General features: G+C 40.4%; 1 long non-coding RNA gene across 1 annotated transcript; it reads left to right on the top strand.

The window, feature by feature from the left end:
* The first annotated feature begins 2,265 nt into the window (after window positions 1–2,265).
* Window positions 2,266–19,510, top strand: LOC113225263. The gene is made up of 2 exons (XR_003309926.1): window positions 2,266–2,314; window positions 19,168–19,510. It is a non-coding gene; the product is annotated as an uncharacterized LOC113225263 (long non-coding RNA).
* The last annotated feature ends 3,569 nt before the right edge of the window (window positions 19,511–23,079 follow it).

Here is a 23,079-nt window from a genome sequence, read left to right as displayed (position 1 = left end):
ATTCATTCAGCAAATATTTATTGATTAACTCCCATGCTATTTATACCATGTCTAAAGTGGGCAGTCCCTACTCTTTCCCAGCTAATTATTTTCAGGCAGGAATGTGGGCCTACCATTGCTAGATGTTATTTTTTTAAGAGACATGAGTAATTCAGATTTTTATGTAGAAATTGTCCAATTTTTAAATGTAAACAACAAATTAAAACTTTTTTAAACTACTGCCTGGGTCAAAGTAAACACATCTTTAAGTTACCTTTGGGACTGGGTGCAGTGGCTTATGCCTGTAATTCTAGCACTTTGGGAGGCCGGGATGGGAGGATTGCTTGAGCTCAAGAATTTGAGATCAACCTGAACACAAGGTGAGACCCCATCTCTACAAAAAAGAAAAAGAAAATAAATTAGCCAGGTGGAGTGTCGTGTGCCTGTAGTCCCAGCTACTCAGGGGACTGAAGTAGGGAAGCATTGCTTGAGCCAGGGAGGTTGAGGCTGCAGCGAGCTGAGATCGTGCCACTGCACTCTAGCCTGTACGACAGAGTGAGACTCTGTCTCAAAAAATAAAAAAATTAAAATAAAAAAAAAATTAAATTTGCCATGGGGTCCAACAGTTTGTGACCTCTGTTCTAATCCTAACAAAAGTAGGTGACATCAAGGCCTTAGCCTCTCCACTCCTTCAGTCCCACCAGTCGTGCTACAGTTCAGCCACCTGGAAACCCAGGCACACACCTAGTACTCCACTCTTTGCCCTATGTCTGTCATGTAAGTACTGAGTTTTAGAATGTGTGTTTAAAACAATGTCCTCTGCTTAAAGGCCTTGTAGGGGTCCCCAGCAATGCTTACTTCTCAGCCTCCCATTCCACTCTCTCCTATATTCTTTCCATTAGGCTGCTCTGGCCTTCTTTCAGTTTCTTGACCATCCCACGCTGCCTTCTGCCACAGGGCATTTGCACTTGCCACTCTCTTTCTGGAACATTGCACTTTTCTCTTGTGAATGTAAGACAAGAGACTATTTTTTGAAACAATCTTCATTGTCCTAGACCAGATCATGTCCCGCTAATTTATCTTGTTATTATTGTGTTTTGCTCTATTGTAGCATTGCAATGGCAATGAACATGTAATTCATAGATCTCTTTCTGATGGACAGCCCCAGCTGCTGTACTTCAAATCCATCACCACATGTCTGCAGAGACCACACTTCCCAATGGCTGTTCCCAGCTTATAGCTAAGCCCAGCAGGAAAACTAAGCCAGTTCCATCTTTGAAAAAGCGGGACTCTTCTGATGGGCAATTGTGCCTTTGCCAGAATTTCCTTAGGATGACACTGAATGTAAGACCACCCATCCATCCATCCTCCTCTCTCTTCTTCACAGAACTGCTTCCCTGTCTGATGGCTTTCCTGGCCTTCTCCAGCCTCCCCCCACCATTTTCTTTTTTTTTTTTTTTTTCCGTTTATTTATTTATTTTTTGAGACAGGGTCTCGGTCTGTTGGCCAGGCTGGAGTGCAGTGGCATGATCATGACTCACTGTAGCCTCGAACTCCTTGGCTCAAGGGATTCTCCCACTTTAGCCTCCCAGTAGCTGCGACGACAGGCATGCGGCACCATAGTTGGTTAATTTTTGTATGTTTTTTTTGTAGAGATGAGGTTTTGCTGTGTTTCCCAAGCTCATCTTGAACTCCTGGACTCAAGCAGCCTACCTACCTCAGTCTCCCAAAGTGCTTGGATTACACGCATGAGCCATTGTGCTTGACCTCCAATTTTCACTCACAGGCATTTTCCCCAATAAATCCCTTACCTGTTTATTACCATCTTAGTGTGCGTCACGGAGGACCTGAACTAACACAAGTATCTATTATGATGGTAAATTTATGTTTATATATGTAATTTTTTTAAGTGACCAGTTTTTATTCCTTGATCTCATTCCTCAAAGCAAACCTCTTTTTGATCTTTTTTAAATTAAACAACTCAAAGCATTTAGTTTTATACATACATACACAATCATATATGTGCGATTATTTGACAAATGCTTACCTCCCAGACTAGATATGAGGGCAGAGACCAGATCGAGCATATATTTGTCTTTGGTTTATCATTAAATCCCAGGACCTCCACCAGGGCGGAGCTCCCACACTGTGAGCTCCCACAGTGGGTGCTCATGAACATTTGTTAATTTCACAGTGATTGAAACAATTAAAAATATAATGCATTATAAAAAATGGAAGGTATGCTTAAATGTAATGTATGTTTGTCCCAACTGGAGGCTTTATAGTTATTTTTCAACACGGGAAACTGAAATTGGGTATATCCCTGAGGAAGAAGGTAAATATAAGGCAAATGTGGTCAGTCACAATAGTCCATGTTGTAATATAGGGACTTAGAATTGGATTACATTTCAGTGTGCTTGTAGGGTGGACCTCTGGTTTCTCCTCACCTAAGCCATAATAGTTTAGTAATGGAGAATACACTAAAAAGTGTCAATTCAAATACTGACCAAGATTGAGCAAGTGAGGTAGTAGGCAGTAAAAGCAGCTGACACCGTTTTGAGACCTGACTTGCTTGAAGTGGGCTAGCTCCGGATCTTGGGCAAGTCACTTTGCCTCTTCTGATTCCGATATTTCCATCTGTACCATGAGAGGAGTGGCCTGAGACTCTGAGGAACTTCTAGCTTGGATTATAAGTGGAGAGGAGAGAGAGGTCGGGGAGGAGGGACCTCTTTCTTGCTCCTTACTGTGTTCCCAGTACCTACCTTGGTGCCTGAATTTTAGGAGGCATTCAAGAAATCTTGCCTGAACGAATGAATGAAAACCTAAATGGAGAACACCTCCTCTTTCGCCTGGGTACACACTGTTTCAGGGCCCCAATCTGTGCTAGCAGGGGAGGCAGGAAGCAGCTGTTTACCTTTGAGGGAGCGGCTGGGTGATCTGCCTGTGTAAACAGCCATTTACCCAGGTGTCAAGAGGAGCAACTGAAAGAGAACACACATTTATTCCTTTCCTCATGGTAATGATCCAGAAATCCTGGCTTGTCTCTGCATTTTTCCGGGCACTGCTGCAGTGCGAGCCTGGTCTTTTTCTAACGCAGCCCCAGGCCAAACCATGAACCCCATTACTACTCTCCCACACCTACCCCAAGTCACCTCTCTAGTCACCCTTCTAGTCACCTTTTTGCCCTTCAGGACAAAAATCAGTATCTGAAGTTACCTTTTAATCGAATGTTTTGGCCTGCCTGTTGTTTGTATCCTTTCCCTACAATGTAAACACCTTGAGAATAAATCGCTTTGTCCGATGCCCTGCCCCCACACCTGGAAGAGTGTCTGGTACTTGGTGCGGCTGCTCAATCAATGGACATTGACTGATGGACAAGTGAGGCTTGTGTCAAGCCTGGTTTAGTGCAGTCCCCGACCTGAAAGGGTGCCTGAAATTCCCATTACTAAAGTCACCTCTTGGGTTGAGTCTGCATTCTTCACTCAATCACAGCACACCACTTTTAGCTTTGTCATATTTCCTACTTTTACTTACTTATTTCCTTGATTCATCTTCCCTATTTAAATAAGTGTATTTAAAATGCAAATTGTATGTCATGGCTATAAACAAAAACCGACTGCACTTTCCATAAATAGAAAGTAACCATGAAAATAAATGCAACAATCACAAACCGTAGTGGCAAGAGGATGGTGGATGGAACTCTATTTCAACATATTCTTTATCTTGTAATACTAGGTATTTTATTGTAGGTATTTACAAGCATTATTTTGATATAGGGTTCATAGACTTCACCAGATGTCCAAAGGAGCCCATAGCATTTTCCTTAAGAACACCAGAGTAGAGATACCAAGATATTGACTACCAATCTTGAGATCTTTCTCTGTTAAAAAAAAAAAAATTATCAAATAACCTTAGGATGGTATAAAAGACATGTTAGCACCAAGCCGAGATTTCCTCTATGACACAATCAGAAGGACTAAAAGGAAATAGAAAAGGGGCCAGGTATCTCACACCTGTAACTCCAGCACTTTGGGAGGCCAAGGTAGGAGGATCACTTGAGGCCAGGAGTTTAAGACTAGCTTGGGCAACATAGTGAGAGCCTGTCTTCACAAAATTTTTCTTAGAAACTTAGTTGGATATGATGGTGCATGCCTGTAGTCCCAGCTACTCAAGAGGTTGAGGCAGGAGGATCACTTGAGCCCAGGAGTTTGAAGCTGCAGTGAGCTACGATTGCACTACTGCACTACAGTCTGGACAACAGAGTGAGAATCTTCTCTTAGAAAAAAAACAGAAAAGAGAGTGACTTTCTCCATGTAACTTAGTGTCTGTGGGCTCCATTAAATCATCTCAAGGTACCTGAGGTGACTTAATAGAACCCTCAGACAATAAGACTTAATAGGGTGTTCTGAAACCCCAATTGCCTATACATTACTTAGGGTTAAAATTGCAAATATATTAGTACCATTATTTTGGATTATCAGTTCATATCATTAAATATTTGTTGAGGGAGTATTATATACACAGCTCATGTGCCAAGTTTATGTACTAAGTATCTCTTGAGTAATATGAGTAGAGAATGACCATGTAATCACGGTTATTTTAAAGTCTATGTCTAGTAACTCCAATATCCAGACACTCTTAGGGTCCGCCCCTCTCATCTATTTCTTCAATCATGTGGTCTTGTCTCCTTAAATGACTGGTAGTTTGAAATTAGATGCCAGATGTGTACATAAGATTAAGATAATTTGAGCCTCTTGGTAATTTTATTTTCTTTCAAAGAAGATTCATTTTTATTTTTAGTAAATGGTTAGCATAGAGGCAGATCACCTAATCCAATCAGGGATAATGTTTAATCAAAGCTAGACTTTGTTCTTTGTGAGGGTTGGTCTATTTCTGGTTCACCCCTACGTTCTAGGGTACAGCCCTTGGTGGATGTCAACTAAAACCTTGGGATGCTTATCACGGACTCTTTTCCTTATAGGGCTCTGAATTCTAATTTTTTCCCTCAGTATGATAAGACTGCAAGAAGCCTAGCTCAGCTTCTCTGCTCTCAGTCACTACTTGTGAATCAGCTAAAGACCTTGAGAGCAAAGCAGACTGAATGTTGAGCACACCTCTTTGTACTTCCCTTTTCTCAAAAATATTAGCCCCTCAAGTCCTTGTTGACATGGTAGCTCTCTAATGCCTTCAAACCAAATCAATTGAATATTTTGTCAGACTTTTCGAGTTGCCCTTGGCTAATGGATTGTTCTGCAACAAACAAGTCTATCATTACAGCCTGCAGGCCATATTATTACATGGGAAAAGCAAATTACAAAAGAATATGTAGGGCATGATCCTATATATTCATTAAAATAAAAATATTGATAATTTTTTAGAAAATGCTTAGGAATGTAATCTGAAAGAAGAGTCACCTAATCATTTACATTGGTTGTGTAGTATTTCATTTCACTTTCTATGCTACATATTTTTTTGTAATGTTTGGACTCTGGTTTTCAATAAAGATGTGTTTCATAATAAGAAGAAATTCATAAGGTCATTTCCAAAAGATGAAAGAAATAAAAAAGGCATAACAAAATAGCTGGAAAGTGAGCTTACCCTTATCTCTGTTTCCTGATTTGGGAAAACCGGCTTACAGAATATCCAGCAATATAGGGAAAGGTATGGTACCCTGGTTACACTTATGCTATTAATTATGGTAGCCTTCCCTTACAGTATCAAGGGGCCTCTTGGTTCAAGGATTTTCAAGGTTGATGAATTAACTGTGGTGACTCCAAATTATTTACTGGGTCATTTAAACTACTTGATCTGCAAACAAAAGGGAAACTGAAATTATAGAAATCTTCCAACCCTAGGAAAACATTTACTTAGCCAAACTAACTTTAGCATGTGACTAATTAAAAAGGACTTCCTTGGGCGGGGGGAGGGGGCGCTCCCAAGATGGCCGAATAAGAACAGCTCCACCCTCCAGCTCCCAGCACGAGTGACACAGAAGATGGGTGATTTCTGCATTTTCAACTGAGGTACCGGGTTCATCTCACTGGGGCATGTCAGACAATTGGCGCTGGTCCGCAGGTGCAGTCCAACCAGAGAGATCTGAAGCAGGCCATCACCTCACCTGGGGAGCACAAGGGGGAAGGGAATTCCTTTTCCTAGCCAAAGGAAATTGAGACACACAACACCAGGAAAATCAGGTAACTCCCACCATAATACTGTGCTTTACCAAGGGTCTTAGCAAACGGCACACCAAGAGATTATATCCCACACCTGGCCCAGAGAGTCCCCCACCCACAGAGCCTCCCTCATTGCTAGCACAGCAGTCTGAGATCTAACTGCAAGGCAGCAGCCAGGCTGGAGGAGGGGCGCCCGCCATTGCTGAGGCTTAAGTAGGTACACAAAGCTGCAGGGAAGCTCAAATTGGGTGGAGCACACCACAGCTCAAGGAGGCTGGTCTGCCTCTGTAGACTCCTCCTCTGGACACAGGGCATAGTGAAACAAAAAGCAGCAGAAACCTCAGCAGAGGTAAATGCCCCTGTATGACAGCTTTGAAGAGAGCAGTGGTTCTCCCAGCACGGAGGTTGAGATCTGAGAACGGACAGACTGCCTGCTCAAGTGGGTCCCTGATCCTTGAGTAGCCTAACTGGGAGACATCCCCCACTAGGTGCAGACCGACACCTCACACCTCACACAGTGGGGTACACCCCTGAGACGAAGCTTCCAGAGCAAGAATCAGACAGCAACATTCGCTGTTCAGCAATATTCTATCTTCTGCAGCCTCTGCTGCTGACTCCCAGGCAAACAGGGTCTGGAGTGGACCTCAAGCAAACTGCAACAGACCTACAGCTGAGGGTCCTGACTATTAGAAGGAAAACTAATAAACAGAAAGGACACCCACACCGAAACCCCATCAGTACGTCACCATTATCAAAGACCAAAGGCAGATAAAACCACAAAGATGGGGAAAAAGCAGTGCAGAAAAGCTGGAAATTCAAAAAATCTGAGTGCATCTCCCCCTCCAAAGGAATGCAACTCATCACCAGCAACGGAACAAAGCTGGATGGAGAATGACTTTGACAAGTTGAGACAAGAAGGATTCAGTTGATCAAACTTCTCAGAGCTAAAGGAGAAACTACGTAACCAGTGCAAAGAAACTAAAAACCTTGAAAAAACAATGGATAAATGGACAACTAGAATAATTAGTGCAGAGAAGACCTTAAAAGAACTTACAGAGATGAAAGCCATAACACGAGAACTATGTGACAAATGCACAAGCTTCAGTAACCGACTAGATCAACTGGAAGAAAGAATATCAGTGATTGAAGATCAAATGAATGAAATGAAGAGAGAAGAGAAGTGTAGAGAAAAAAGAGTAAAGAGGAATGAACAAAGCCTCCAAGAAATATGGGATTATGTGGAAAGACCAAATCTACGTCTGATTGGTGTGCCTGAAAGTGATGGGGAAAATGGAACCAAGTTGGAAAACACTCTGCAGGATATCATCCAGGAGAACTTCCCCAACCTAGTAAGGCAGGCCAGCATTCAAATTCAGGAAATACAGAGAACGCCACAAAGATACTGCTTGAGAAGACCGACTCCAAGACACATAATTGGTAGATTCACCAAAGTTGAAATGAATGAAAAAATGTTAAGGGCAGCCAGAGAAAGCTCGGGTTACACACAAAGGGAAGCCCATCAGACTAACAGCAGATCTCTCCGCAGAAATGCTCCAAGCCAGAAGAGAGTGGGGGCCAATATTCAACATTCTTTAAGAAAAGAATTTTGAACCCAGAATTTCATATCCAGCCAAACTAAGTTTCATAAATGAAGGAGAAATAAAATCCTTTACAGACAAGCAAATGCTTAAAGATTGTGTCACCACCAGGCCTGCCCTACAAGAGATCCTGAAGGAAGCACTGAAGGAACAACAGGTACCAGCCATTGCAAAAACATGTCAAAATGTAAAGTCCATCGATGTTAGGAAGAAACTGCATCAACTAGTGAGCAAAATAACCAGCTAATATCATAATGACAGGATCAAGTTCACACACAACAATATTAACCTTAAATGTAAATGGACTAAATGGTCCAATTAAAGGACACAGACTGGCAAATTGGATAAAGAGTCAAGACCCATCAGTTTGCTGTATTCAGGAGACCCATCTCACATGCAGAGACACACATAGGCTCAAAATAAAGGGATGGAGGAAGATCTACCGACCAAATGGAAAACAACAAAAAAGCAGGGGTTGCAATCTTGGTCTCTCATAAAACAGACTTTAAACCATCAAAGATCAAAAGAGACAAAGAAGGCCATTACATAATGGTAAAGGGATCAATTCATCAGGAAGAGCTAACTATCCTAAATATATATGCAGCCAATACAGGAGCACCCAGATTCATAAAGCAAGTCCTTAGAGACTTACAAAGAGACTTAGACTCCCACACAATAATAATGGGAGACTTTAACACCCCACTGTCAACATTAGACAGATCAATGAGACAGAAAGTTAACAAGGATATCCAGGAATTGAACTCAACTCTGCACCAAGCAGACCTAATAGACATCTACAGAACTCTCCACCCCAAATCAACAGAATATACATTCTTCTCAGCACCACATCGCACTTATTCCAAAATTGACCACATACTTGAAAGTAAAGCACTCCTCAGCAAATGTGAAAGAATAGAAATTATAACAAACTGTCTCTCAGACCACAGTGCAATCAAACTAGAACTCAGGACTAAGAAACTCAATCAAAACCGCTCAACTACATGGAAACTGAATAACCTGCTCCTGAATGACTACTGGGTACATAACGAAATGAAGGCAGAAATAAAGATGTTTTTTGAAAACAATGAGAACAAAGATACAACATACCAGAATCTCTAGGACACATTTAAAGCAGTGTGTAGAGGGAAATTTATAGCACTAAATGCCCACAAAAGAAAGCAGGAAAGATCTAAAATTGAAACCCTAACATCACAATTAAAAGAACTAGAGAAGCAGAGCAAACACATTCAAAAGCTAGCATAAGGCAAGAAATAACTAAGATCAGAGCAGAACTGAAGGAGATAGAGACACAAAAACCCTCCAAAAAAATCAATGAATCCAGGAGTTGGTTTTTTGAAAAGATCAACAAAATTGATAGACTGCTAGCAAGACTAATAAAGAGGAAAAGAGAGAAGAATCAAATAGATGCAATAAAAAAATGATAAAGGGGATATCACCACCGACCCCACAGAAATACAAACTACCATCAGAGAATACTATAAACACCTCTACGCAAATAAACTAGAAAACCTAGAAGAAATGGATAATTTCCTGGACACTTACACTCTTCCAAGACTAAACCAGGGAGAAGTTGAATCCCTGAATAGACCAATAGCAGGTTCTGAAATTGAGGCAATAATTAATAGCCTACCAACCAAAAAAAGTCCCGGGCCGGATGGATTCACAGCTGAATTCTACCAGAGTTACAAGGAGGAGTTGGTACCATTCCTTCTGAAACTATTGCAATCAATAGAAAAAGAGGGAATCCTCCCTAACTCATTTTATGAGGCCAACATCATCCTGATACCAAAGCCTGACAGAGATACAACAGAAAAGAGAATTTTAGACCAGTATCCCTGATGAACATCGATGCAAAAATCCTCAATAAAATACTGGCAAACCAAATCCAGCAGCACATCAAAAAGCTTATCCACCATGATCAAGTGGGCTTCATCCCTGGGATGCAAGGCTGGTTCAACATACACAAATCAATAAATGTAATCCAGCATATAAACAGAACCAAAGAGAAAAACCACATGATTATCTCAATAGATGCAGAAAAGGCCTTTGACAAAATTCAACAGCCTTTCATGCTAAAAACTCCCAATAAATTCGGTATTGGTGGAATATAGCTCAAAATAATAAGAGCTATTTATGACAAACCCACAGCCAATATCATACCAAATGGGCAAAAACTGGAAGCATTCCCTTTGAAAACTCGCACAAGACAGGGATGCCCTCTCTCACCACTCCTATTCAATGTAGTGTTGGAAGTTCTGGCTAGGGCAATCAGACAAGAGAGAGAAATAATTTCAGTTAGGAAAAGAAGAAGTCAAATTGTCCCTGTTTGCAGATGACATGATTGTATATTTAGAAAACCCCATTGTCTCAGCCCAAAATCTCCTTAAGCTGATAAGAAACTTCAGCAAAGTCTCAGGATACAAAATCAATGTACAAAAATCACAAGCATTTTTATACACCAGTAACAGACCAACAGAGAGCCAAATCATGAATGAACTCCCATTCACAATAGCTTCAAAGAGAATAAAATACCTAGGAATCCAACTTACAAGGGATGTAAAGGACCTCTTCAAGGAGAACTACAAACCTCTGCTCAGTGAAATAAGAGGACACAAACAAATAGAAGAAAATACCATGCTCGTGGATAGGAAGAATCAATATTGTGAAAATGGCCATACAGCCCAAGGTAATTTATAGATTCAGTGCCATCCCCATTAAGCTACCAATGACTTTCTTCACAGAATTGGAAAAAACAGCTTTAAAGTTCATATGGAACCAAAAAAGACCCTGCATTGCCAAGACAATCCTAAGCCAAAAGAACAAAGCTGGAGGCATCATGGTACCTGTCTTCAAACTACACTACAAGGCTACAGTAACCAAAACAGCATGGTACTGGTACCAAAACACAGATATAGACCAATGGAACAGAACAGAGCCCTCAGAAATAATACTACACATCTACAGCCATCTGATCTTTGACAAACTTGACAAAAACAAGAAACGGGGAAAGGATTCCCTATTTAATAAATGGTGCTGGGAAAATTGGCTAGCCATAAGTAGAAAGCTGAAACTGGATCCTTTCCTTATTCCTTATACAAAAATTAATTCAAGATGGATTAGAGACTTAAATGTTAGACGTAAAACCATAAAAACCCTAGAAGAAAACCCAGGGAATACCATTCAGGACATACGCATGGGCAAGGACTTCATGTCTAAAACACCAAAAGCAATGGCAACAAAAGCCAAAATTGACAAATGGGATCTAATTAAACTAAAGAGCTTCTGTAGAGCAAAAGAAACTACCATCAGAATGAACAGGCAACCTACAGAATGGGAGAAAATTTTTGCAATCTACTCATCTGACAAAGGGCTCATATCCAGAACCTATAAAGAACTCAAACAAATTTACAAGAAAAAAACAACCCCATCAAAAAGTGAGTGAAGGATATGAACAGACACTTCTCAAAAGAAGACATTCATACAGCCAACAGACACGTGAAAAAATGCTCATCATCACTCGCCATCAGAGAAATGCAAATCAAAACCACAATGAGATACCATCTCACACCAGTTAGAATGGCAATCATTAAAAAATCAGGAAACAATAGGTGCTGGAGAGGATGTGGAGAAATAGGAACACTTTTACACTGTTGGTGGGACTGTAAACTAGTTCAACCATTGTGGAAAACAGTGTGGCGATTTCTCAAGGATGTAGAACTAGAAATACCATTTGACCCAGCCATCCCACTACTGGGGATATACCCAAAGTATTATAAGTCATGCTGCTATAAAGACACATGCACACGTATGTTTATTGTGGCACTATTCACAATAGCAAAGACTTAGAATCAACCCAAATGTCCATCAGTGACAGACTGGATTAAGAAAATGTGGCACATATACACCATGGAATACTATGCAGCCATGAAAAAGGATGAGTTCGTGTCCTTTGTAGGGACATGGATGCAGCTGGAAAGCATCATTCTCAGCAAACTATTGCAAGAACAGAAAACCAAATACAGCATGTTCTCACTCATAGGTGGGAATTGAACAATGAGATCACTTGGACAGAGGAAGTGGATCATCACACACCGGGTCCTATTGTGGGGAGGGGGGGTGAGGGATAGTATTAGGGGATATACCTAATGTAAATGACGAGTTAATGGGTGCAGCACACCAACATGGCACATGTATACATATGTAACAAACCTGCACGTTGTGCACATGAACTTAAAGTATAATAATAATAAAAAAAGGACTTCCTTCTTGGAAAGAGAGACAAATATCCACAGAGTGCTATGATTTATTTAAGAGTTCATTTTGAAAACTCCATTCCATCACTTTGCAAGTGAACACTGAAATCCAAATTTGGAAATTAATATCTATGTGAGCTAATTTTTATCTTAGTGATTCTACCCAGATTTCTAGCCCTTTAAGATGATTTTGAGTCTGAATCTCATTTCTAATTATCTTAACTAATGTTTCCATCATTTTGTTAACTGAGAGTTCAGTAGGTATATTTTCTATGTCCTAATCTGTTTATTAAAATATTGAGAACATTAGAAATGAATCAGAACCGAGGGCAAGATAAAGTGGGACTTTACTAAAGATGTCTTCCAGCCTGTCAGTAATGAATCAACACCTTTGTGTATGACGGTTTCATCTGCTTCAAATCCATTTGACTACACTATAATTGTATCCACATTACCCTCTTCCACTAGAGTTGCTAAAGAATTTATTCCCATTCAAGTCTTCTGGGTGAGCTAACTTAGCCACAGATCACAAGAGGTAGCCCTTGTGTACTACCTGACCCATGCCCCTGGCCACAGCCTATTGGACCAAGGGTAGACACTTGATGCAAACTGGGCCAATCAGATTCTCTATCTCAAGAATTTCACAAAGAGGTAAGGAGCCTGAGTTTGCTAGCTGGGGGTAGCCAAACGTAAGTGTCATGTGACTTAGGGGCTGAAGCTACCATCATCGGGCACTCATGATGAGCTTTGTATAAGCAGAGGGGTGAGGAGAAAGAAAAAACCAAAGCATGCATGGTGAGAGAAATATAAATTTGAAGCCATGAAGAGGGAAAAACATGAAGACAATAGCTGCCTATTGGCTTCCCAGTTCTCTGGATGTCTGACTTTGATAACGCGCACTTGGATTCTGTGAAGCTTTTATTCTGAAATTTTAAAATAAACTCTTTTTTTTTTTTTTTTTGCTTGAGCAAATGTTATAGGCTGAACTGTGTCCCCGACAAAATTCGTATTTCGGCTGGGTGTGGTGGCTCACGCCTGTAATCCCAGCACTTTGGGAGGCCGAGGTGGGCAGATCACTTGAGGTCAGGAGTTCGAGGCCAGCCTGGTCAACATGGTGAAACCCGTCTCTACTAAAAATACAAAAATTAGCCGGGCGTGGTGGCATGTGCCTGTAATCCCAGCTACTCAGGAGGCTGAGGCAGGAGAATCGCTTAAACATGGGAGGCGGAGGTTGCAGTGAGCCAAGATTGCACTGTTGCACTCCAGCCTGGGTGACAGAGAGAGACTCCGTCTAAAAAAAAAAAATTGGAGATAGAGCCTTTAAAGAGGTAGTTAGGTTAAAATGAGGCCCTTAAGGTGGGCCCTAATCCAATCTGTCTTGTGACCTTATGAGAAAGGAAGAGACACCAGAGATGTGCACTCACAGAGGGAAGGTCACGTGAGGACACAGCGAGAAGGTGGCCGTCCGCAAGCCAAGAAGAAAGGCCTCAGGAGAATCTGAACCTCCTGCACCTTGATCTGGGACTTCCAGCCTTCATAACCGTGAGAATACGAATTTCTGTTATGAAAGGCACCCAGCCTATAGTATTTTGTTATGGGTACCCTAGTGGACTCATATAGCAAGTCTAAGAGGGTTTCACTGCTTTCCATTGCATGTAACAGAAAACTAGGACTCAATTGGTTCAAAAGATAAGATTATGAGTTATTTCACATAACTAGAAATCAGGACAGAAGGAGCTCCAGGGTTAGTTAATCAGTGACTCCTGACATTGTCAAGGATCTATGTTCTTTCCGTGTTTCTGCCCCTCCATTCTCATCTCAGTGTGTCAGCTCTGACCCCGGGCTAGAGATCCTTTCGTGCTGATGAGCTGGCTGCAACATTTCAAGACATGACACTGTCCAGAAGAAGAAGTTATTATATATTTTCTGAGTGTTTCTTTTTAAAAGCATGGAAACCCTTCTTAGAAGTCCTCTTATACTCTTTTCCACATCTTATTAACCAGAAATGCATCAGAGTCCATGACTACAGTAATCATTGGCAGTGAAAATAGCGCCATCATAAAGGATCCTCCCTGGATAAATATGGTCCCAAGGAGAAGGGCAGAACTTAAATAAAATAGAGGTAGGGTTAATGAAAAAAAAAGGGAATGAATTTGGAGTAGGTAACCAACAGGGTCTCCCTGGTTTCTTTTACCAATTCTCCCTAGACAGCAATTCTCTGCAAGATTGTCATGGGAGATTTTGACAAATGTGTTACTGAAACGGTAACACCCTTTGTAATGTCACTCCTCTGATCTATCAATTTAATATATACCAACAACCAGTACAAAATAAATTTGGATTTTCATAACTTTGCATAACTTATACTTTTTGTATGCATTATGTCTTTTGCTACAAATAACAGTTTTACAGAATGGGAAACTGAGGCTCAGAGACTTGAAATGATTTGCCTAAGAACACACGATGTTTGTCCCTAGAACAGTGAATATAGTGAATATAGTGACCAGGGGGCACAGGCCAGTAGTGATAGGTTAAATTGTATTAGAGTAATAAATTAGTAAAATTGTAGGAATCTAGGTGAGATTATGAGGGCCTTGAATGTCAGAGGAAGGAGTTTTTTTTTTTTTTTTTTTTTTGAGACGGAGTCTCGCTCTGTCGCCTGGGCTGGAGTGCAGTGGCCGGATCTCAGCTCACTGCAAGCTCCGCCTCCCGGGTTTACGCCATTCTCCTGCCTCAGCCTCCCAGGTAGCTGGGACTACAGGCGCCCGCCACCTCGCCCGGCTAGTTTTTTGTATTTTTTAGTAGAGACAGGGTTTCACCGTGTTAGCCAGGATGGTCTCGATCTCCTGACCTCATGATCCGCCCGTCTCGGCCTCCCAAAGTGCTGGGATTACAGGCTTGAGCCACTGCGCCCGGCCAGAGGAAGGAGTTTTAAATTGATTAAATATGTAATAAAGTCTTGATCTGAAGAGTGATCTGATGAAATGATATATCAGAAAGATTGATCAATCACTGGTTTCAAAAGCAGTTAATAAGTGGTTTAACCAAATAATAGAGTCCAGACTCAATTTGAGATTCATTCATTTTCCTCTAATCAAAATTTATTAAGCATATATTATGTGGGAGGTCCTGTATTCAGCAGTAGGGATAAGAGGATGTGCAAGACAGGTACGGTCACTTTCCTTGTATCAGTTAAAGTCAGAAGGATCTGTATTAATCAGGATAGGTTGGGCTATGCTGCTGTAACAAATAGACACTGGATATCTTGTAGTGCAATAACGTCAAGACATGGTTTGGCTCACGCGAATTCTGAGGCATGAATTGTCTTCTTCCACCTGGTGCATGTGTCTTCCCAGGACACCACAGTAGGTCAAGAAAGATACGGAGGAAGAATACCAATTCTTAATTGCCTCGCCTCAGCTGTTCCTCACCTAACAGCAGGAAAAACTGAGAAACACATAGTGGGGAGCATTATATATTTAGTTAGAAGTAACTGTCTCTGTCACAAAATTTTATAATAAATACCTTAAAGATCTGTCTCTTTTTTATTAGTTGTATTATTTTATTTTAGTTGTATTATGCAAGGAGTAGTTATATAAACATAATTTTAATTGCAACTTCTGCTTGAGGAGAAAAAACATCATATTAACCTTGCTTTCAGACTGTGTATATAAGGAGAAGATAAAGAATAACAAGTCAATACTAAAGAAAGGTGACATTTTAATTTCTTTGCCCTGCAGTGATGCAGTAGAAAGACCTCACTTTGCATCACAGTTCTATGTGCTGCTTTTGTGTCTTTAAGCAAGTCATTCAACCTCGGTGAGCCTCCTTCAGCTTAACAAAGAATAATACTTATTTAACCCAGAAAGGCGTCAGGAGGATCAAAATTTAAAATATAGATCTATGCAAATGTCTACATGCCACCACAACTGACACACAGTATAAACTAATTAAATGTTAAATGAGTCTGCTCTATATAGGTCAAAACAAACTTTAGATCAGAACTCACAGCCGCGTTTTTTCATGCCATCATACATCCTCTTGCATCGAATCTAACTCAGTTGCCCGGCCTCCAAAACTTGGTAATGTTTCACTTCCCAGCCTGTCTCCTTCCCACTATGACTTCCCAGCATCTTATCTCACCAAGCTCTTCCCCTCAACACTCACTTACTCCTCCTGCTAAACAATTTTGCTTGCTGCCTGAAACTTTTGATAGGTCTCTAAAACACTCTTTCCATGGCACCGACTACATTATTGCAAAATAGGGGGCTCCTCCTTACTCTTTACCAGGCCAGTCCCTCCAGAGGGATCATACTTTCTGCCCCATTGACATGGGGCTTGACCATCTGATTTGCTTTGCCGAGTGAAAAGTGAGCGGGAATGATGTGAGCAGAAATGATGTGAGCAGAAACTTTGACAGCTGTAGCGGGTTTCCACTCTCTCTTTTCCCTCTGCTACAAGACCCACATGCCCCAGATAGAAGCTTCTTTTTCAGCTTTGGTCCTGAGATGAAGATGTGCAAATGAACAGCAGCTGATGAGTGGTGGACTGGAACGGGGTCTGAGAAACAGTCGTTTGTGCTGGTAACCCAGTAAGATATTAGAGGTTATTTGTTACTGAAGCTTAATCTGCCCAAAAAAATGGCTGATGCCACCCAAAATTCCCACCACACATGGAATATTTTCTCTTTAATAACTGTGTTCAAAACCTCCCTCCGCTAGAATATTTTTTCATCCCTCTTGCCTCCCCAAAATGCTATCTACTTTCAAATGCCTTCTCCATGAAGTTTCCTCGGATTATCCTAATCATAAATGATCCCCCCTTTTCTAAGCAGCACACTAACATATTATCTGTAACAATTTCTGTAAATAAATGTTTGTTGACTACTCTAGCCTGAGAATGCTTTTTCTATGGCACTGATTACAATATTTCATTGTATTACTACTTTCCACCTCATATCTTGTCATGTTTAGTATAAACAGGGATCATGCTTTTTCCTATTTCTGGAAATGTAGTACCATATAGTTAGAAAGGCACAGTCAACACTTGTTCAAAAATAAATGACACACGTTTCAGCTGTGGGTAAGATGCGGTAATCACACTCTACTCTTTCTCACTGGCACTGAACACAGCTCTCTAACTTGGTGCTTAAGCACACAGGGGGAATTCAGTTAGTGATGGTTCCAGATTAAGAAGGCTCAGTCTTTCAGTTAAACGATAGTTGAAACGTGGTTTTGGACTGCAGAAGAAGTTTTACATTGGTGAGATCCAAAAACTTCCTTAAACTCCTTTCTCTGGGCCTGAGAATTGGCCAGTTACACAAACGTTAACCTGGACATTGGCTCTACAGTGGCTATAATTGTGTTGTTGTTGTTGTAGGTATGTGAGACACCAACCAGAGTTCATAATTCTAATGATCTCTCCAGATGTATGGCTGCAGCATCCCCAAGAAGGGGTAGGGAGGGGCATATAATGAGCTACCCTCAGGGGATCAGAAAGAAAAGGGAAAGTGAGGAGGTATGATCTAGAATGCTGAGGGTGGTGTTTGCATGACAATCTGCATGCCTTATGAAACTGACTTTATTTCACAGTGATGAAGATACTTTGAGGAATAGTAGAGATCCTTCTTAAATAAATAGTTACTTCCTCCTGGGGAAAAATTAAACAATTAAAGATGCAGTAGCACTGGGCAGATTGGCCAATAAATAAGCAACTTGGATGGAAAAAAATCAAACAGGGATTTTACTGTAAGGTTTAGACTAATCCAGGACGCTCACGGATTTGTTGTGGGTGAATGAAGGAGGAGGCCAAATGGGGAAAGAGACAAGAGACAGTAGGGGAGGCCAACTTTAGAATCACCCACACAAGTTACTAGAGTGTCATTTTCAGTAGCCATCCTACCTCAAGATGTTCCACCCAAGCACTGGTTCTGAAGAGTCTTCAAAACTCCATTGCCACCTTCATTTCCTGCCTGCCCTGGGCTTCTAGAATGTGTGGGTTGGGATAAGAGGTGGAAGGGAAAACAGCAATGCTATTTCATTGCACAACTCTAGGGGGCATCATCCACAATGCATTTATGTAACAGAATGCTGTAATTCTCCCTTTCCTCCCTGTGGCCTCAACAGGGAGGAAACACAATGTTTTCCCTGAACCACTTTCAAAGCCACCTTTCTATTTGATTTCTATTATATATTTAACCATTCCTCAATTCCCAAAGCACTAGTTCAAAGTTTTTAAATCTTTTCCTTTCCTTCAACATGTTGTTGATACAGGATAGAGGGAGTGGATGAAGCTGAATGATTTTTACCTGCTCTCCTTAAAAAGAAAGTATCTCGTGCTAACTAACCTCAGTTTTTAAAATACACATTTAAAAAAGTGCAAATCCTCTAATCTAACTCATAAAACATTTAATATTTTGGATATATGGCTTTAATGACCATTCAGAAGTCACGGTGGCTAGACAATGGGAGCTGCCAGACTATTGTCCATTGACCACAAAGCCATGAGGTGGCTCTTTTTCCAGGGTCAGGAGGTCAAGCTTCACAGCATTAATTTTGCTGAGTTTCTTTGTTATAAATAACAAACAAGGTCATTTATTTTCATTTACTTGTTTCTAATTGCATGCATCTTCTCCTGAGGATGAACTCCATAAACAGGTGGCTGGAATGCTGGGGAGAAAACTTGAAACTGTTCCAGAAAAAGAGGGCATGTCCCACTCTAGCAAAACAGTTTGATGAGTTAGAGATTTAGTCACTGCAGGATACGCACCTGCACTATTACTCGAAAAGCAAACACTCATCTGTTTGGCACGCACAGATCTATGTAAATTAGGAGAGATTATTTTGCTGCTAGTTCTTGGCTGTTCTGTGATCAAATGCAATTGTTTCCCATTTCTTAAGAAACAGAATCTTTATTAGACTCAGTTCTTTTCTTGGTTATTTTTACAATTTTATTGTTCTATGGTTATTAAAAAATAACACGTCATATAAATTAAGCCTAGAAACATGGATGCTTATCAAAGAAAGGAATGTCATCCAAAGTTCCAACTTTGAGAGATATTTATGTGCAATGGTATACAGATCTGTCATAGAAGGGTTTAATTAATATCTGCCTAATGATTTTCTCTCCTTAATGCCTCTATAGCTGTCCCCTAGCGAAGAATAAAACTGTGGACTGACCCCCACCCATTTGCGAAGAAAGTACTGGGTCTTCAGCTTTCATTGTCCAGTCGGTGGTCTTTGTGGACACCAGGGGCCCCTCCTGCTGAAGACTGTCTGGACTTCCCGATTTTCACTCCTGTATAAACCCCCTCCCCCATTAGTACCTTTGTCTCCTTGGCGAAAAAAAAAAGTTTTTCACTTAAGTAAAATAAAAGCTACCCAGTATTTGTTTCTGGAGTGAAATTATAAACTTCATTGTACATTCTTCCTGGTTTTGATGCTTATCTTGAAGAGTTCAGTGAAAATAAATTGTTTTTATGAAAGCAGAGAAACCATTTGATAAACACGCTGTCTCTGAAAATTGTTCCTGCAAAAGAGGTCATTCTTTCACTTTAAAAGAAATAGAATATATTTCAGAAAACAGGCAGGATGGCAGTTTAGGATTTCTGTGAATATAATTTTTTTAAAGGCAGAGTATAAATACAGTGAAAATTGCACACCTCCTGATTGTGTTGAGTGTTTTGGTTTCTAAAATAGCTTTACTGAAGAGCTACTTAGGTCACAAGCAAATACTTGCTGCATTTCATATTTGTGGTAATGAATTCTTGGCTAAATAGTATTTTGCTACCAGGGTGTTGGAGGTTACTGTTCCATAATTACTATATATCTGTCAGAACCTTTGGGTGTATCTATTCTTAGTAAAAGTAATAGTCAACTGACAAAATGATTAGTTTTCTAGAGCTCTTCTTGTGCCTAGTAATACAGAGACCAATAGGACTAAAATTGTTTGTAGTAATATGAGAAACAACCTCATGTACACAACTGAATATATATTTGTTATCATGAAGGAAAAGTTTGCTTATTTTTATCCCATTTCTCCAGATTTCTGTATTTTTTGACCAAAGTAAAAATATCAAAATAGCTCACATCTTCAGACCAGAAGAGTTTAGATTCACTGAAAACTGAAGCTAACAATGGCTATGCTTGGGGATTTTTTTCACACTGTAATTCCTGTGTAGATCTCTCTATGGTAATTCATTTTATGTCCTGCACTGGTGATGTGTCATCAGGTCCCCCAGGTAAGAATTCTTCCTCTATACCATGTGTAGGTTCACTATGGTGAGAGTCTTGCTAGGTTCTGACTTGCTTTTATCTGCATGTGGTTTAGACTATGCATGTGAAGTGTTGATTCGCAGATACGAAACTCTCCTAAATTTCATGAAGATACACATATTAAGAATCCAGGCTGGATAGGAATGCTACGATTTATGACACAACACCAAGTTCAGATATAAAACTGAATATAAGATATTTTAGCAATATAATACATTAGCTGTTACTATGAGAATAGATGAGAAGAAAGTAAGTAGCCCTGGCCTTGTTAATTTCCACTTGGAGCTACCGATAATTTGGTTACATTACATATTGCAAGGATCATAATATTTGGATAGGATTTTTCATCACCCAAACTCAAGAGAATTACACTGTATATACTGTTTAATAGTACTGGTGTCTCATCTTGGGCAAGCAGAACACGGAGGGGTTAAATTACTTTCATAGATTTGTAAAAGTGGGGGTTCCAGTGAGGTTTTTGGTTATAAAACTCTGGCAGGTTTAATGAAGTCCTCATGGGGACTTTCTTGCATAATTTGAAACCAGATAAAGTAGAGAAAGGTTTCAGCTTCTGTCAAGATGTAAGGTAGTTTTCCCACAACGTAAAGTTTGTGTATTTTCTCCCCATTTTTAAGGGATTTTTGGATGACATCAACTATTTAATTAGAAACATCAAGCATTATAAGATGGACAGTTTTGATCCAAATCATCTCAAAACCCTAAAGGAATTTTCTTATGCCCAGAAGTTGCATTTCGGCCGCAGAATGGATTCTTCCGCTGCCCTTCTAAGTCAGTAACTGTTAGCATTGTTCAGCATATATTCAAAGCATATTTCAGATATGTTCTTGGAGAAGTTTCTTCAAATTCAAGGCTAATCCAGTATAAAGGAAACCTTTGTCTATGGCTTTCAGAAACAAGACTGCTGACAGACTGAAAACAGTGACACCCTTAAGATAACAAATACCATGACAGTTACAATTGCATTTAATTTTTTAAAGCATCATTCTAAAGTTTTAATGGATAGTCTTCAAAACCACTGGAACCCTTAAAATTAGATGATAGTGCGAAAGCAATGGAGAGTGTAATCAGATCAGTTCTAAAGGAAACCACATAGGATCCTAGTTTTAATATTTACGAAGAGTCTACAACAGCAGGGTGCAAAAGGCCCCCACCCCACCCAAGGTAGATTGTTCTAATCACATCAGGGGCCCTGGATACACTCTTCTCAAATCCTGCCTTAAGGTTCCCTGCAAATAAATAGTGTAAATAAATTACACTATTAAAACATTCTGATTTTTTTTTCCTTCTTCCTTCCCATGTTCTTTCTAAACTTTCTTTCTTTAATGAATATTTATTTCCTGCAAACAAACTATGCACCAAGCATGGTCTGAGGTTCTTGGGATCCAGCAATGATCTAGCAGTGTGCACTGCCTCGTCCCTTGAGCCTTCTTATACAAATACCATGGGGATGTAGAGGCTGGCATCCTTCACACTGTATGTGAGTTTGTTTTTCATGTTGCTTCTCTCAACAGCAGCTAGTGGCTGTGCCATGACAGTATCTCCAGGTGACTGGGATGGTTCAGGGTATGCATACATGTGTGCATGTGAGTACGTGTGTATTTTGTGTTCCAAGAGCTCAATTCATAGTCCTCTTTGAGGACTTCTATATGTGTCATGTTGGGAATCGAATCCTCTTTGTCATTCACATGTGCCTAAAATCATGTCTGGCACATGGTAGGTACTTAAATAAATAAATAAATAAATATAGCTAGCTGCCAAATGCGTGGAGATTGGGCAAAATCGTCAAGTCAGCAGCCTTCCCCAATGCCCTTTTTCTGTTCCAGTGATTTTCTCATTCTAAATGCCTCAACATACACGTCTTCAGCTCATCACCCGGATTCTTCCCCTCCCCCCAAATCAAAATCTAAACTCAGATCTTTTGCTTACCTTACATCCTAAATCAAATAATAAAATGCAGACGGATGAGTATTGTTTCCTTCTCAAAAGCATTTGCATCCTAACAGGGAAGGGAAATGTAAGAGAAAGACTTTTCCAAAACAATGGCCAGAAGTTAGGGATTGTCATTGAGCATTCCTAACTCCTGAGAGCCTTAGGGGTAAAGTTCTTGCTTCATTTCCTAGGCTCCACCGCCCAAAGCTGAATGCAGTACATCAGCCCACTTGCAATTCCCATTCTTGCAGCTAGCGGGTTTCCACTGCGAAGCGTATTTATATTCCTGATCCTCGAAGTCTGATTACAAGTTCAGGTTTAGTCTCTGTAACTTCGATTATACTTTTCCTCGTCCTTTAATCAAGCTCAGATTGCTCCAGATGCAAAACAGAATGCGCATAAGGTGAGGATTGTGAGTCTGCAAAGAAAAACTTAGCTTTCCAGATTTTGGCTCCTTGTAAGAGCTATCTGTAAAAAAAAAAAAATTTTTTTTTAAATTCTTTTTTGGTACCCCAGATCATCACATTGTTCCTCTCCTGTGACAAGATCGTGCTCTATAGGCTATTGTTAAATACTAATAGCGAAACTTAAAAGATGTTCTTTTGCGAGACAACAGGTGGCCACTGCAACCTCCAGCTCTGATTGGTGGAAAGGCCACAGGCGCCCAGTGGCCCACAGAAAGGGCCTCCACTTCTGCGTTTCAAGAACTTACTCAATGGGGTGTTGTCCTGATAATATCTCAGCTCACTGTCAATTTGTGCAACCTGCTGGGCCATTAGGGAGCGCCGCTGGGTTGTCAACGTTAAATGGAGACTAGGGAGGGGAAACCAAA

The sequence above is a fragment of the Piliocolobus tephrosceles genome, chromosome 17, assembly GCF_002776525.5.
Source record: "Piliocolobus tephrosceles isolate RC106 chromosome 17, ASM277652v3, whole genome shotgun sequence".
Classification (NCBI taxonomy): Eukaryota; Metazoa; Chordata; class Mammalia; order Primates; family Cercopithecidae; genus Piliocolobus; species Piliocolobus tephrosceles.
The sequence above is the reverse complement of the archived record's forward strand: the minus strand, read 5'-3'. Positions and strand labels throughout refer to the sequence as shown.